Source organism: Eptesicus fuscus, chromosome 12, assembly GCF_027574615.1.
Source record: "Eptesicus fuscus isolate TK198812 chromosome 12, DD_ASM_mEF_20220401, whole genome shotgun sequence".
NCBI lineage: Eukaryota > Metazoa > Chordata > Mammalia > Chiroptera > Vespertilionidae > Eptesicus > Eptesicus fuscus.
Window position 1 is genome coordinate 84,659,074 of NC_072484.1, and position 14,760 is coordinate 84,673,833.

The window sequence follows — 14,760 nt, forward strand, 5'->3', positions numbered from 1 at the left end:
GGCTCTCATTCCTGGAAGTTTGGTTCAGAAGGGCTTGAGGTAGCATCTGGTAGTACCTATTTTTGGAAAGCTCTCCTGGTAATTCTGAGGAACATTTTTAGGTATGGGGCCTGTGATGTTGGAAAGGTCAAAGGTCTACGATTCACTGGCAGAATCTAGGCATCTCGTAAATTTGTCTCAGATGTAACATTTGCTGTTCTGAGCTATTTTAAAATTAGCTGAGGGCTATAGCAAACACTCAGTGATGAAAAGTATTACTAGCCAATTTGCAAAGCTCCCTTGAGGCTGTTGTACCATTTCTCTAGTCAGAATTTCTGCAAGTCTATAGTTGTTTGTTGTTGTTTTGTTTTGATTTTCTGGGGCTGGGGGACTGGTTTGGGAACTGACAGCCAAGTCTTTGGTGCTTTATTTCTACTCCAGCCTTAGTTCTCCACATCTGGTTTGTATTCTGCCTGTGGAGACCTGATCTGGGAATGAGAGCCTTGCCTCAGTTCTTGGTTCCCTACTCAACTCCTGCTCCATTTCTATTTTTATTTCTATTACTAATTGGTATCCTGATTGGGTTCTGTTGCCTACGGACCCAGAATCTTCTAGGTGCAACTCAATAGCCCACGGCTGGTCTAAGCCTTTAATGGCAATCATGATTTCTATTCCCTGTCACCAGTGGCTGCTTCAAGGGCTGAGCATAGGAGCAGTTCTGGCCAATGAGATGTGAGGGGAAATATGCTGGGGATTTGTGGAGATTTTTTTCTCCTCCTTTCTCAGAAAGGCTTAGAAGAAGTTTCTGTTTTGTCCCCCTTGCTAACTTTCTGCTAGGGATGCCTGTGGGTGAGGATGTGATGGTCAGAGACAGAGCAGCCACATCGTGGTCATAGACAGGGTGGGCAAAAGTAGGTTTACAATGACTCATATGGAAAAACATATAATACAAGAATAAATAATAATATCAGAAGAAAGTCTGTGTTTTGCGTACTTACAACCATAAACCTGCTTTTGTCTGCCACTGCATATTACTTACATTTTGAAGAAGGGTAGAAAGTATTTTGAGTCTTTGATGATACCATTAAGCTGCTGTTTCAATACTTTATATGTGAGAGCTTTAAACGTCTTCACTGTGAAAGCCACTGTTAATTAATTAGGCATTCTATAATTGCTGGCAAAAACATCACTAACTTCCTCTCCATGCACTCTTTTCCAACCACTCCTGCTCACAGGTACTTTTCTTTCAAGTTCCATATTGTTGCTACCGCACATTTGGTCCTTGTGTCTTGTTAAGTATTTCACACATATACATCTTGCCTCTCTAAAGGTTTTGTCAGCTTCCTGTAGACAGGAGCCAGATTGTCTACTTGTTATTTTAAGTGTTCCATACAATGACTTCTTAGGATGGAACAATGCATTTCTTGTTAACTTCCTGAATGAGGTTTATCCTACAAAGTTAAGCATCTGAAGCCCAAAGTATTAAAGTCTACTACTTGCCCATGTTGATAGTGTCTACAGTCAGCTGAAATCAGCCTTCTTTTCTTGTCATTTTGATGAACTATGAATTAACAGAACCAGGCACTGAGATACACCACAAAGATTCTACGAAGGAAAGACTAAAACATTTTGGGTAAATGTAGCATCCGCCTCTGCCTCGTGTGTTTGTTCCTTTTAACCTCTTAGGCCTATGTTTTTAATGACTTCCTTGGTCTGTGGATATTCGAAACATTAACATAATTATCTATCTTAGCGTATTATAACTACCTCATGCTGGGGACCAAATATTGAAACTATCACTAGTAGCTCATTAACAGGAACACTAGTCACTCATTAATAGTGTTGACCCAATTACATGTTGTGTATACCAGAGACAAATAACTATAATTGCAACTAAAAGTGATTTCATAAACATGACAATTCCCTTTTTTGAAATGCAAAGTGAATGCATTATTTGGATTCGCCATATAAATACAGGTTTAAATGAAAGAGAATCACTCAACCAAATAAAATAAAAATCCAATCTAAAGAGACGCCATTTGGAATCAATTGGTCCAGCACACACTCTGCTTTGAAGGATCAGAACATTCCGCACTGGGGGCAGAAATTAAACAAGTTAGCGACAATGGAAGCCAGACATCTGGTAAGTGACATCCACCCTGGCCATCAGCAGGTAGCGATTTTCTTTTGGAGCCATTCAGAGGATTGTCAGTTGCCTGGACAATGGAAGTCTGATGAAGCATTCATATGATCAGCCTGGAGGTTTTCAAGCTCCACTGGAGAGATGGAAAGTCAGGGAGATTTGTGTGAAAAAAGATTCATTATATACACATATGCATGTAGATATAAATAACTAGGCCTCTATCTCCTGTGAAGAGACCCGTATAAATAGAAGCAAATGTAGTGTGATACCGTATTTGCAGACTGAGAGGATGCTCTTGTACGAGACAATTACCGGGATAGGAAATTAGGCAAACATAGCCCAGAGGAACCCGGAAGAGACAGCTCTGAGAAAGAAAATCTGTGCCTAACTCAAGATGTTCAAAGCGGAGACATTTCTCCAATACGAGCGGACTGCTCCATCGCCTCTTTTCTGTTCATGGAAAAATACCACCAGAGGATGGCTGAGGGGTGAAGGGGAGAGAGAAAGGGCAGAGGGGAGGATAGGATTGTGAAACTCACTGCCCAGAAAACCAACTTCCGAGATTTCTTAGAAAGTCTCCGTTGGACAAATGCTGAGTGCAGTGGTGGTGCCTTTTCTCATTCTCGAAGGTAGCAAGGCCGTGTGGTTGATAAAATGTTGTATTTCCCTTGTGTTAACGTAGGCCAAACCCATACAGAGTGTGGGACCCTCCCAGGCGCTGCGCTGTTGGGAGTGCTGGGGTGGGGGAGTGCTCTGGAGCTGAGCAATGTGTGGGCCTACCTTTCAGGGAGATATGTCCCTGGTGCATTATTATAAAAAATTGATAAGAAGATAGTCTTCCACAACTTTACTTGTCAATTACGCTTCCATAAACCACACACAAGAAGATAGTGCTGGTTAATGCTCTACCCGAGGAACAAATAAAGGTCTAGAAAAGTGGTCGGCAAACCAAGGCTCGCAAGCCACATGTGGCTCTTTGGCCCCTTGAGTGTGGCTCTTCCACAAAATACCACGGCCTGGGCGAGTCTATGTTGAAGAAGTGGCGTTAGAAGAAGTTTAAGTTTAAAAAATTTGGCTCTCAAAAGAAATTTCAGTCGTTGTACTGTTGATATTTGGCTCTGTTGACTAATGAGTTTGCCAACCACTGGTAGAACCTCCACTGTGGGAATATGAGAAAGACAGTATCTGAGTTCTGGCTCAGACCCCTATGAGCTGCAGGGTGTAGGTAAAATGCTCACTCTGGTTCCCACCCCTCGGTTCTAAGTCCTGCAGCCCACGCACAGGCAGCTGTGAGGATCACAGGGTGCAAGTTCACATGGCAGAGCACACAGGGACCCGTCACTGCCACCTCCTGGCATGTAGGCGGAGCTGGGGTTGATTCCTGAGGAGGAGGGTGCGCTCAGGGAGCCCTGGGGAACCCTGCAGCAGGCCTGGGGTGCTTGACCGCCGAGAATGTGCTGAGATTGGAAGTTCATCTGATCCAGGGAATCAATTGTAATTGACTTATGTCCCACAGATTTTGCCAATTCTGCAGGAGTCTTTGATGGAAAGTCATTGGGACTTGGGACTTGGTGTAGTTTCTTAACATGTACAGTGTGAAGGAAACATTTCTGTGCTTGCTTTCTAAAAAGAGACCCCTTCCGTCTCTTTCTTCTGTGCTGTTTAATCTGTAATGTATTCGTAGACAAGCATGGAATTTGAACTGCCTCATTTCGTAGCCCCCTGCAATTCGGAAGGAGTCATTTACTAGCTTATTTCAGTTGTACCACAACCTCAGGTACAGTGTTTTGTCCATTTCACTGAACAAGCGAAGGGAGCACGGGCATTGGCCAGTGCTTACTGGGGACAGAGTAAGCAGAGATGTGGTTTCAGCTTCCCTCTGTTTTCACAGCACTGTTCTCTCTCCTGGGAGCTCAGCGCAGGCCTGGCCATTTTCATATCCTGAGAGAAGGGCAGATTCAGAGAAGTGCCGTCTAACCAGCTCCCTCTACCATGCCATCAGTACGTTGCATTGTGCCTGCCCGCTCCTTGAAGTGAGGTTTATTTTTATTTTGTAGGACCAGAGTTGACAATTTGACTAGAAAGTCATCTATGCTTTCTACACAATTAAGGTAAATGATTAGATAAACCAAAGACAACACCTATTTTAAGGTTGGTTCCACACTCGTCCTAAGAGTATGACAATGGCAATGAGTTATTTTCTGACTGGTTAAGTTTTCTCTCTCTCTCTCTCTCTCTCTCTCTCTCTCTCTCTCTCTCTCTCTCTCTCTCTACACACACACACACACACACACACACACACACACACACACACACACCCTGAATAGGCCACTCACCTGCTGACTGTGAAGTGACTGCTGCCTTCTTGATTTAACCCTGGGGGTTAGGAGATCACACTCCAAACTTGGGATTCGAAATCATCACAGCTCCCTAGGTGTGGGATAGAAGGGGATTTTCTATTCACATTTTTGAATCTTGAATTCAGGGTCAGGATCTCTTGACTGTATTTCTTGCAATCTATTTAAAGCCATATTGTGCAGCAGGACTTTTCAATACAGAAATATGCAGTTTTATCTTTTTTGAATACATTGGAACAGCAATGGAAAAGACAGTTTGGAAAAGAGAGTAATGCCATTGTAGAGTTCTAATCATTGCTTTCTCCCCCTGATCGCTCTCAAGATCAATCCATAAGATTGTGTTTCAACTGCCAAAAAAGTCTAACGTAACAGTTTGAAATACAAAAACAAGTTTTGCAGGATAAACAGACAAGAAACTCCCACAAATTTTAACTCCATAAATGAAATTCTCTTGGTGAAGTTCCGATTACCTGCAGAAGGAGGAGAAGCTGGCTGCATATATCTCTGTATATGAAGATGTATGAAGCCAAACCCAGATACCAGAATGAAACTCACCCTTTTATACCTGGCAATGGTGATACTCAAGATAATGTGTGTCTCTGTGTGTGTTTGTGTGTGTGTCTATATGTGTGTGCATGTGTATGAAGCTGGAAGTGCCAGCAGCCTTGTGTCTGCCCACAGCTCTGTTACAAAGCACTGTTTTGCAGGATTTCTCAATTGATCTTCCCATTAACACTGTGAGGGAAACCCCGCCAGTAAAGTAGCTTGCAAATGCCAAGTAAGATGATAATGGTTTTGATGATAAATGAGAAAAGGGGAAGGTATCTGTAAGACTGTTCACCTTCCATCCCTAACCTCATCTTTGGTAACAGAGAATAAGTTTTTACTGAGCATGACCTTTCTCCAGCTCAGGCTTAGCCAATGGGAACGTACCAAGGAATTAAAAAATTGATTAACTTTAGAGAGAGAGAAAGGGAGAGAGACATCGATTTATTGTTCCACTTATTTATGCATTCGTTGGTTGATTCTTTTATGGGCTCTGACCAGGGATTGAACCCACAACCTTGGTGTATTGTATTGGGATAAGGCTCTAACCAACTGAGATACTTGGCCAGGGCAAGGGATTTTTGTTTTAAATAGAACTTTCTGGAAAAGGGTACCCACCTTTTCTGGGTGTCAGGCACCAAGGACAAAGCAAGTTTGGGGCTGGCCAGCATCATCTTGGTCACTGCATGGACAGCCTCTCTGTGAATAAAGCCATCAGAGAGGTGGCAAAATGAGACGGAGAGAGGCAGACTGAATCCTGGAAGCCTGCCTTTGCCTGCCTCCATGAAGAATTTTGGGGAAGTAGGAACAGGTGTCTCCTTTAGATGAGTGCCGAACTTGGCAAATAAACACTTTTGGAGAAGGTCATTGAGAGGGGACCACCGGTTGACCCACAGGCTGGACCTGGGCAATCAGAGGCTCCTCATCTCCCCCACTTCCTGACATGTACATTCTGCCATGGTTCCCACCGTGGGAGCTGTTTTCAAAGACGCAGCCTTGAGAGAGCAATGTGTTGCTGGGACCATCTAGATGATATACACAACTAAACCTTGTTAAGGCCTCTATATATACTTTTTAAAAAATGTATATTTCTTTATTGATTTCAGAGAGGAAGGGAGAAAGATAGAGAGATAGAAACATCAATGATGAGAGAGAATCATTGATCTGCTGCCTCCTGCATGCCCCCTACTGGGGATTAAGCCCACAGTCCGGGCATGTGCCCTTGGCGGGAATCGAACCTGGGACCCTTCAGTCTGCAGGCTGACGCTCTATCGACTGAGCCAAAACCGGCTAGGGCAGCCTCTATATACACTTTGAAGATCCTGGTGGGAGTGGGGATCTACTTGTCTGCAACCACCTAAGATGAGCCTTGGAAGTTAGCTCCTTTGCTTGTTAAAACTGCCACCTACCATTCTGGGCAGGAACCGCGTGGAGGGGGGTAATGGGGGAGGAAAGGGAACATCTGTAATACTCTCAACAATCAAGATGAAAGAAAAGTGGAATACACATATACAAGAAAACTATTAAATAATGGAATTAGGAGGAGGACACAGGGAAGAGAAGAAACGAAACCACATTACTCTGGGCGAAGGGGCACCCATCCACTGTTACAGGATCTGATGAAACTGGCTTCCGGGGACTGTGAGCATGAAAGAACCTTTCGGATTTATAATGGTGACGCTGAGCCACCAATGGTGAGCTTAGCCACCTCGGACAGGTCCTGTTTCAGAAGTGAAGCCAATAAATTGCAGTTTCTCGACCATAAACTAACAAACAAACAAACAAAAATCCTGCCACCTATTATTCTGGAGTGGTCTATTTCCTCCTTTGGTCTCTCCTTGCCCTCTGTGTATAAGACTCAGTTTTAGATGTCACCCAAGGAACTTCTAAGGTTGCAAACCCACAAAAACCTTTGTGCAAAGGGAAGGCGACCCGACCGCTTCCTCTGGGGGGATGCCGTTCTTGCTGGAGTGCATGACGTTGAGAGTGGAGTGTGGGCTGGGCACATGTATGCAGTGCACACACTGAGCGGTCATTTCTTGCATCCCTGGGTTTACTAGTAGCCATTCCTGCAGCCACCATAGCCCGGGACTTTGCCATTACATGTGTCAATAATTTCACTTCCTGCTCAAGGAAGTGCGAAGTCACTTGCAATCAAATGAGTTGCATTTGGTAAGTGGAAGTCTGGTGCTGCAAGTATCAGATCTCAGAATGCGATGTGGGCTGTGGGCTGGAAAGTTGTCTGCATGTGTCAAGCTGTACTAAGTAAATGGTTAAAATATGGCTTATTGAATCTTGGACACCCAGAGGATGGTTTCTAGGAAGACTTGAATTTTAGAGTTTAGGTAAAATTAGTCTGTGGTTTTAATTTTGTTTTACTTTCTACTGTATTTATGCAAAGGTTACGCCGTGTTTACAAAACGAATTGGGATGAATTTTAATTGAAAGAGAATCATCTCACCCTTAAATATATGATCAAATTTACCAGGACAACTGTCTGGGACTAATCTTTTGAAATAATTCATTGGAAACAATTTATTTCTTTCATAGTTCTTGCTCCACTCAATTTCTCTACATGTTATTAAATAAATTTTCTTGCTCATATTTTTCTAGAGAATTTTCACCATTCCTCATGTTATGTATTTATACGTTCATTTATTTCTGGAATAATCTCTGGCAGAAGTTTCCCTATTAGTTACATAATTTTAAAGAACCAAAAACTTGCATGTTAAAATTTTTTTATACTATTTATCCCTTTAAAATTATATATTTTTTTCTTTTAGCATTATAATTTCTCCTTTCCATTTTTGTTAGATATATTTTGTTGTATTTTTATAGTTTCTAGAGTTGATTTTATTCTTTTTTATAATAATAAAAGAATTTTAGCTGTGAATTTTTTGCTGAATACAGCTTTTGCCACATCACTTAAATTTTTGTATCTTGCATTCTCAATATTATAATTTTCTAAATAGTCTGCAACTGTAGTTTAGATTTTTTCTTTGAACCATAAGTAATTTAATTGCATGCACTAGCCCTGTCTCTCTCTCTTTCTCCTGTCTTCCTCTCTTTCTCCCCCCATCTCATTTATTTCCATGTCACTGAAAATTTTTTTGTGGACCTTTTCTTATTATCAAATAATTATGACACATAAAAGTTCCAATATGTAAAAATAAATTGGTCACAAAATATTAGTGGATTTTACTGGCTTTAAGGTGTTTTGAGAAAATATGGGGGCTGACTCTGTCTGATTTCAACACATTTAAAAACATGATTTCACCAGCTTTTATAGATGAATCCACCTGTCCAATATTTCTGCTTTTCCTTTTTAATCCCTATCCCTAACTTCCATCTTATTATCAGAAATATCTAAAATTCACAATAAGCCACTGGAGTCACTAGTGAATAAAAACCTAGGAGAGACTCTGAGGTTTGCTTTTGGAGGGTTTGCTTTCTTATTTTGCTTGCCCAGTTCTACACCACTACTAATTACATTATTTCAATCACCTCAAACATTTTTGAGCATCCCAAAAATCCAATTTCATGTGGATCCTTATGATATCTACCACCTAAACATAAAACTATCCTAAGTTATGGGTGTTTATATATTAAGTAAAAAAATGAGTTGGGCTTAGCTGGTTTGGCTCAGTGTCTGCGGACTGAAGGGTCCTGGGTTTGATTCCGGTCAAGGGCATGTACCTTGGTTGCAGGCTCATGTGGGAGGCAACCAATTGATATATCTCTCTCACATCAATGTTTCTCTCACTGTCTCTCTCCCTTCCACTCTCACTAAAAATCAATAGAAAAATATCCTCACGTGAGGATTAAAAAAAGAAAAAGAATGAGTTGGTGAAAATGATTTTGTCTGAAAGTTTTTAAAAAATGTGGTCGAATAATAACAAAACTGTGTTATCTTTTAAATCCAAAAAATATGGTCGTACTAGGAGTTGTTAAGTTTATGGTCCAAAATCATCAAGTACTCAGATTTTCCTTCTCTTTCTGTTCTTGTTACTCCGTATATGTCTGTCATCTACACCTTCCTCCCCAACTGTATTTGCAAGAGGAGTCCAGCAATATTATTCAAGGTGTAGAACACCTACTTTTACAAAGCAGACTTTCCCCAGAATGTCTCCAGAGGATTTCCCTGAGTCTCTTTGGCCCGAGTGGTGTCACTTGCTCTTCCCTAAAGCAGTCACTGACAAAGGGTCTAGGTTACATTTATTGGCTTAGAACTATCAAGATTCCTCACCATAGGTGAGGAGGAGGGGTCTGGCCTCTTCTAGGCACTGGATTGGTTGATAATTTAACAAAATCAGGGTGGGTTATGGAGGAAGAAGGAGAAGCAGTTATTATTTAAGCAGCCAATAGTGTTTATCATGAGGAACATTAATTTCCCATCTGGAAGTCTAGAGTGAACAATGTTCTTAAACTGCGATGACTCTAAGAATGAGGACTTCTCAATAGGACAAAGAAAAAGAGGGAAATGAAAGAGATTTTAAAATCCCCCGCTCTTCAATAAAGTCTATATTATTTATAATATAGACTTTATTGAAGAGCGGGGGATTTTATAGGTCTCTATAATGATAGACAACATATAGTTGGGTTTTGACTTAGCCCATTTTGAGAATTTTTGTCTTTGGTGGAGGAATTGAACAGTTTAGATATAATGGGGCTACTGGTATATTTGTTTTATTCTTTTTTTTTTAAATTTAATTTTGTTCTGTTTTAAGAACAAATTTTCTGTATTTTCCTATACTGTTATTTTTTCTTTGGCTTATATAATCTTATCTTTATGTCTTCATTTCTTCTACTGTCAAAATCAGAAAAGAAATACTAATATGTATGTGAGAAGCTTAACACAATTTCACTTCATCTACCTCCAGGTAATATGTTAGTCATTTGGGGGATTTTTTTTTCATCAAAATTCTTTTTATAACTTTGTTTTCATTTTCTTAAGTAATAGCTTTATTGAGATGTAAGTTATATAGTTCACTCTTTTAAAGTGTACACTTCAGTGATTTTTAGTATATTTATATAGTTGTATATTGATCACCCTTATCGAATTCCAGAACATTTTTATCATCTCCCAAAGAAACCCTATACCTATTAGAGTTACACCAATGCCCTATTTTGCCCAGCCCCGACAACCTCTAATCTTTCTGTCTCTATAGATTCACTTATTCTGGATATTTATATCAATGAAATCATCCAATAATAGTTATTTTGTGGCTTCTTTTACTTAGCATATGTTATAAGGTCCATCCATGTTGGAGTGTGTATCAGAACATCTTTTCTTTTCATAGTTGAGAAATATTCCATGGTATAAATATGCACATTCTGTTTATCCATGCATCAACTGATAGACATGTGGGGTATTCCCACCTTTTGGTTATAACACATAATGCTATTATGAACATCTCGGTACAAGTTTTTGTGTGTACATATGTGTTCATTTCTCTTGGCTGTATACTTAGGAGTGAAATTGCTGCATTATATGGTAACTTTATGCTTAACGTTTCGAATAAATGCCAAGCCGTTTTCAAAGCAGCTGCACCACTCTGCATCCCACCAGCAGCGTTTGAGGGCTCCAATTTCTCCTGTTGTTTCTTTTCATAATAGCCATCCTAGTGAGCATCTTATTGTGGTTTTGGTTAGCATTTCCCTAATGACTAATCGAGATGAGCGTCTTTTCATTTGCTTATTGGCCATTTGCATATCTTCTTTGAAGAAGAAATTCTTTGCCCATTTTAAAATTGGGTTATTTGTCTTTATATTGTTTAATTGTAATCATTCTTTATATGTCATTCATACTGGACCCTTTTCAGATATACGATGTGCCAATATTTTCTCCCACTTGTTGGGTTGTCTTTTTATTTTGTTGATAGTGTCCTGTGAATTTTAAGCCTAATTTATTATTTTCTTATTATGATTTTTTGTTAACCTTCATCTGAGGATAGTTTTCCATTGACTTTTGGAGCAAGTGGAAGGGAGGGGGAGAGACAGAGAGAGAAACATTAATATAATAGAGAAACATCAATTGGTTGCCTCCCACATGCACCCCTACTGGCACCAGGGATTGAGCCTGCAACCAAGGTATGTGTCCTTGATGGAATCGAACCCAAGACCCATCAGTCCTTGGGCCGACACTCTATCCACTGAGCCAAGCTGGCTAGGGCTATCTATTTTTATTACTTGTGCATATGGTGTCATATTAAGAAATTGTTGTCTGATCCAAAATTATGAAGATTTACACCCATATATATAGTTTTAATCTAAGGCTTTTACACTTTTAGTTCTTACATTTAGACAAGGGTACACATTTACTGTCTTTAGAGAACAAATCTTCCCTCTTCTGCCAGGACCGAAGAGGGAGAGGCATCAGCTGCATGGAGCAGGGGATGGGGCACAACAGCTTCTGAACAAACCTAGTGAATGCTCTTCTTTGTAGCCCCACCTCTAGCCCCACCTCTACCTCCATTTCATAGGCACCAGGTGCCACTGCTACTTTACTAAGATTATCACCTGTCAATGCCCATGGTATAAATTGGGCTGCTTCTCAGCTTTCCCTTTAACTGCTTTGGGATCCAGCACGCTGTTGTCTGGTAAGTAAGTTGGCTCTTTCCTATTTACATTTCAACTGAGAAAAAAATTGTGCTGCTGTTTTATTTTTTCATCTCCTTTTCTTCCTTTTGGTCTTAAGTCTGAAATAAAAATCTATTCTGTAGTTTCAGTAAGAAGTCAGAAGGGAGCAAAAGCAATATGTAAGGTTTTTCCCACTTAATAATTAGTGTCAATGCCTCACGCTTTATGTTTTTATGTTTTCTGACAGCCTTGGTTTCCAAAGTTGTGGCGAGTCTTTTAAAGAAATTGCCTTTGTGGGTATCTTTAGTGATAGGTTGATTGAGGTTGTATTGAATTTTCTGGTTAGAGACCATTTTGAACCAGAAACCATTGATTTTGCGTTAAAAATAATAAAATTAAAAAAAAATTGCGACTTGATTGGATTAAAAGCTAGAATTGGAGATGCTGGCTTTGGATATGATATTCCTTAAGAGAAAGAGCCTTTTACTACATTTTATAAAATGACTTTTCCCGCCACCGGAGGCCTCTTTCAGAATATCCAGGTCATCGCATATAATAGGTATTCAGTGTGTGTGCTCAGGCAGCTACTGGTTTGAGAGCTTCTTTTATAACAAAACTCCTTAAAAGAGCTGTCTATAGGTCCTCTATTATGCTCACTCCCTTGGCAATATCAGTCAATTCCATAACTTTAAAATGCTGTCAATAAGATGATGTGTCCAAAGCTTACAACTCTGTGTCTGACCTCGTCTTCAAGTTGAGATTCCTTTAATTCCCTACTACTCGGATATCTAGTGAGCATCTCAAAAAAGAAATCTGTTTTTTTACACTTCTTCCTCATGGTTTTGGGTGCTCTACAATGTTCAAAGAAACCTCTCTAGTAACAAACTCTAGAAATGATCCCTAAAGGTCTAATCTTCAAAAAGGAAATCTTAATTACACTGTCCTACTGATTCCTCCCCAGGTTATTTCTATCACAGTAAATGACCCTGTTGCTCAGGCCCAGATCCTAAGAGTAATTATTATAGGATTTGACTGAGAGTTTTCCCAAGATGTGGGGCATTCGGTGCTAAAATAGGAAAGTCTCAGGCAAACTAGGATGAGTTGAACACCAACTCCAAGGCATTAAATATGTGTCGAATAAATGAATGATAGTTTCTTGACAATCTGGTATCCTAGAGAATCACATTATAATAGAAGTGGCCCATTTAAACTAGTGGTGAACTACAATCTGCCTCCCTGTCTCTTTTGTAATCATAAAGCCAAAAGTAAAAATGTTGGAAAAATTTGAACTTTATGTTGAGAAACTGTAATCAGCTACTGTATTAGGGGGAGAGTTCTGAATTGGAATTCACTTATATAGTTTCATTTTTCCTCCAAAATTATGTAAATTCTCACTTAATATCATCAATAGGTTCTGGGACTTTAAGCAAAACAATTTATAATGAAACCAATTTTCCCAGAGGCTAATTGATGTAAGCAAGAGTTAAGTTCCTATGGCTTCTTATTAATGTTATAATGAAGTGACATTGAACAAAAAGATGTAATTTGAGGACCTACTATACTAGAAATTTTGTTCTATGCATCAATTTACAATTCAATAAAGTATTATCTGTTTGGAAGAGATACCCTAGTACGGTCCCTGTGTGTTACTGGAATTATAATTGGGTTAGGATTCTTCTTCTTCATGTGGTTAAGTAACATAAATAACAAAAACAAGTATATATTTATTTTTTGGGGTCAAATCTAGTGTTTTCTGGTAACAGAAATTTAATTCCAACTGGCTTAAGCCAAAAAGGGAAATGAATTCATTAATAAATAGTAATTTACCTCTCGGTGTCAAGTTGTCTTTTAGACATTGAGGATAAGACAATGAATAAGATAGAATCAAGATGATTCATAAACAATGTACAGTTAGGATAGGCATTCTGAGGCAAAGAACGTTGAAATAAGGGAATAGAGAGTGAAGGGGTAAGGTAAGGAGTACGAAGGGAGATGGAAGAGAGTGAAGGGAGCTGCTGTCTTAGGTGTCAGTCAGCCTCTCTGAGGAAGTGATAATTGAGCAGAGATTGAGTGAAATTGGGGGAATTATGCAAAGGTCTTGGGAAGGAACATTTGAGCACAGGGAAAAACATGAGCAAAGGCCTGCTTGGGGAGTAGAAGGTTAGTTAAAGGGAGCTGGGAGGGGTGGAGAGACAGAGGATGAAGACAGGGAGATAATTGGAGTCAAATCCCTGTAGGCTTTTAAGCGATAGAAAGGGCTTTGGATATATTTTATGTATGATGAGAAACCAGGTTGATCCCTCTGGCTTCTGTGTGGACAGAAGACAGTAGGAAGGCAAATGTGGAAGAGAGAAGGCCTGCTGGGAGACTCTTCCATTTATCCAGATGAAAGTTGTTGGTTTAGACTAAAACGGCAGAGGTGAAGAGAAGTGGTCAGAGTACACTTCTGAACAAAGGTAGAACCAAAAGGATGTGATGATGAATTAGTTCTGGGTTGAGAGAGAGAAAGGAATAAAATATGACTGTGGTTTTTTTTGGCAGGAGCAACTTAGAACGAATGGACTTGCCATTTTCCTTTGTGATGGTAGGGAGGAGGCATATCTGAGCAGGGGAACCTTTTCGTTTTGGACACAGTGTATTGTTGGATATTCCTATCAGATGTGCGAGTGGAAATGTTGAGCTGGGAGTTAAGTGAACAAATCTGGGGTCAGAGACAAGTTGGGAGATGTTAGTGAGTAGATGGTATTTAAGGCCACGAGATGGAGATAGCCTGGAAAGTTAAAAACAGACTTCAGGCATTATATCTACAAGGCACTTAGAACAAATGTTACTTAGCGAGTATTAGTGATACACGATATTTAAGTGTTTATTAAAGTAATTAACTAAGTAATAGTCCCAACACGTGGAGACCAGGCAGTGGAGATGGAGAAAGGGTAGCCAGGGAGGCAGAAGGAAAACGGAGAGAGTGTGGCATCAGTAAAGCTGAATGAAAAGTGATGTAAACAAGAGGATGTGACCAGCTTTGTTAAAAGCTGCTGAGAAGTCAAATTACCAGAGGCCAAAAAATGTAAAGTCCTCAGGAGCAATTAAACTGGAGAGCCTGGGGAAGAGAGAAAGGGAGGCGTTGTGCTTCAAGTTGAAGAAAAGGACAGCCCA

At 40.0% G+C, this 14,760-nt stretch overlaps 1 pseudogene; it reads right to left on the bottom strand.

Moving 5' to 3' along the window:
• Positions 1 to 12,379: 12,379 nt before the first annotated feature.
• Positions 12,380 to 12,520, bottom strand: LOC114229802 (small nucleolar RNA U3; annotated as a pseudogene).
• Between the last annotated feature and the right edge of the window lie 2,240 nt (positions 12,521 to 14,760).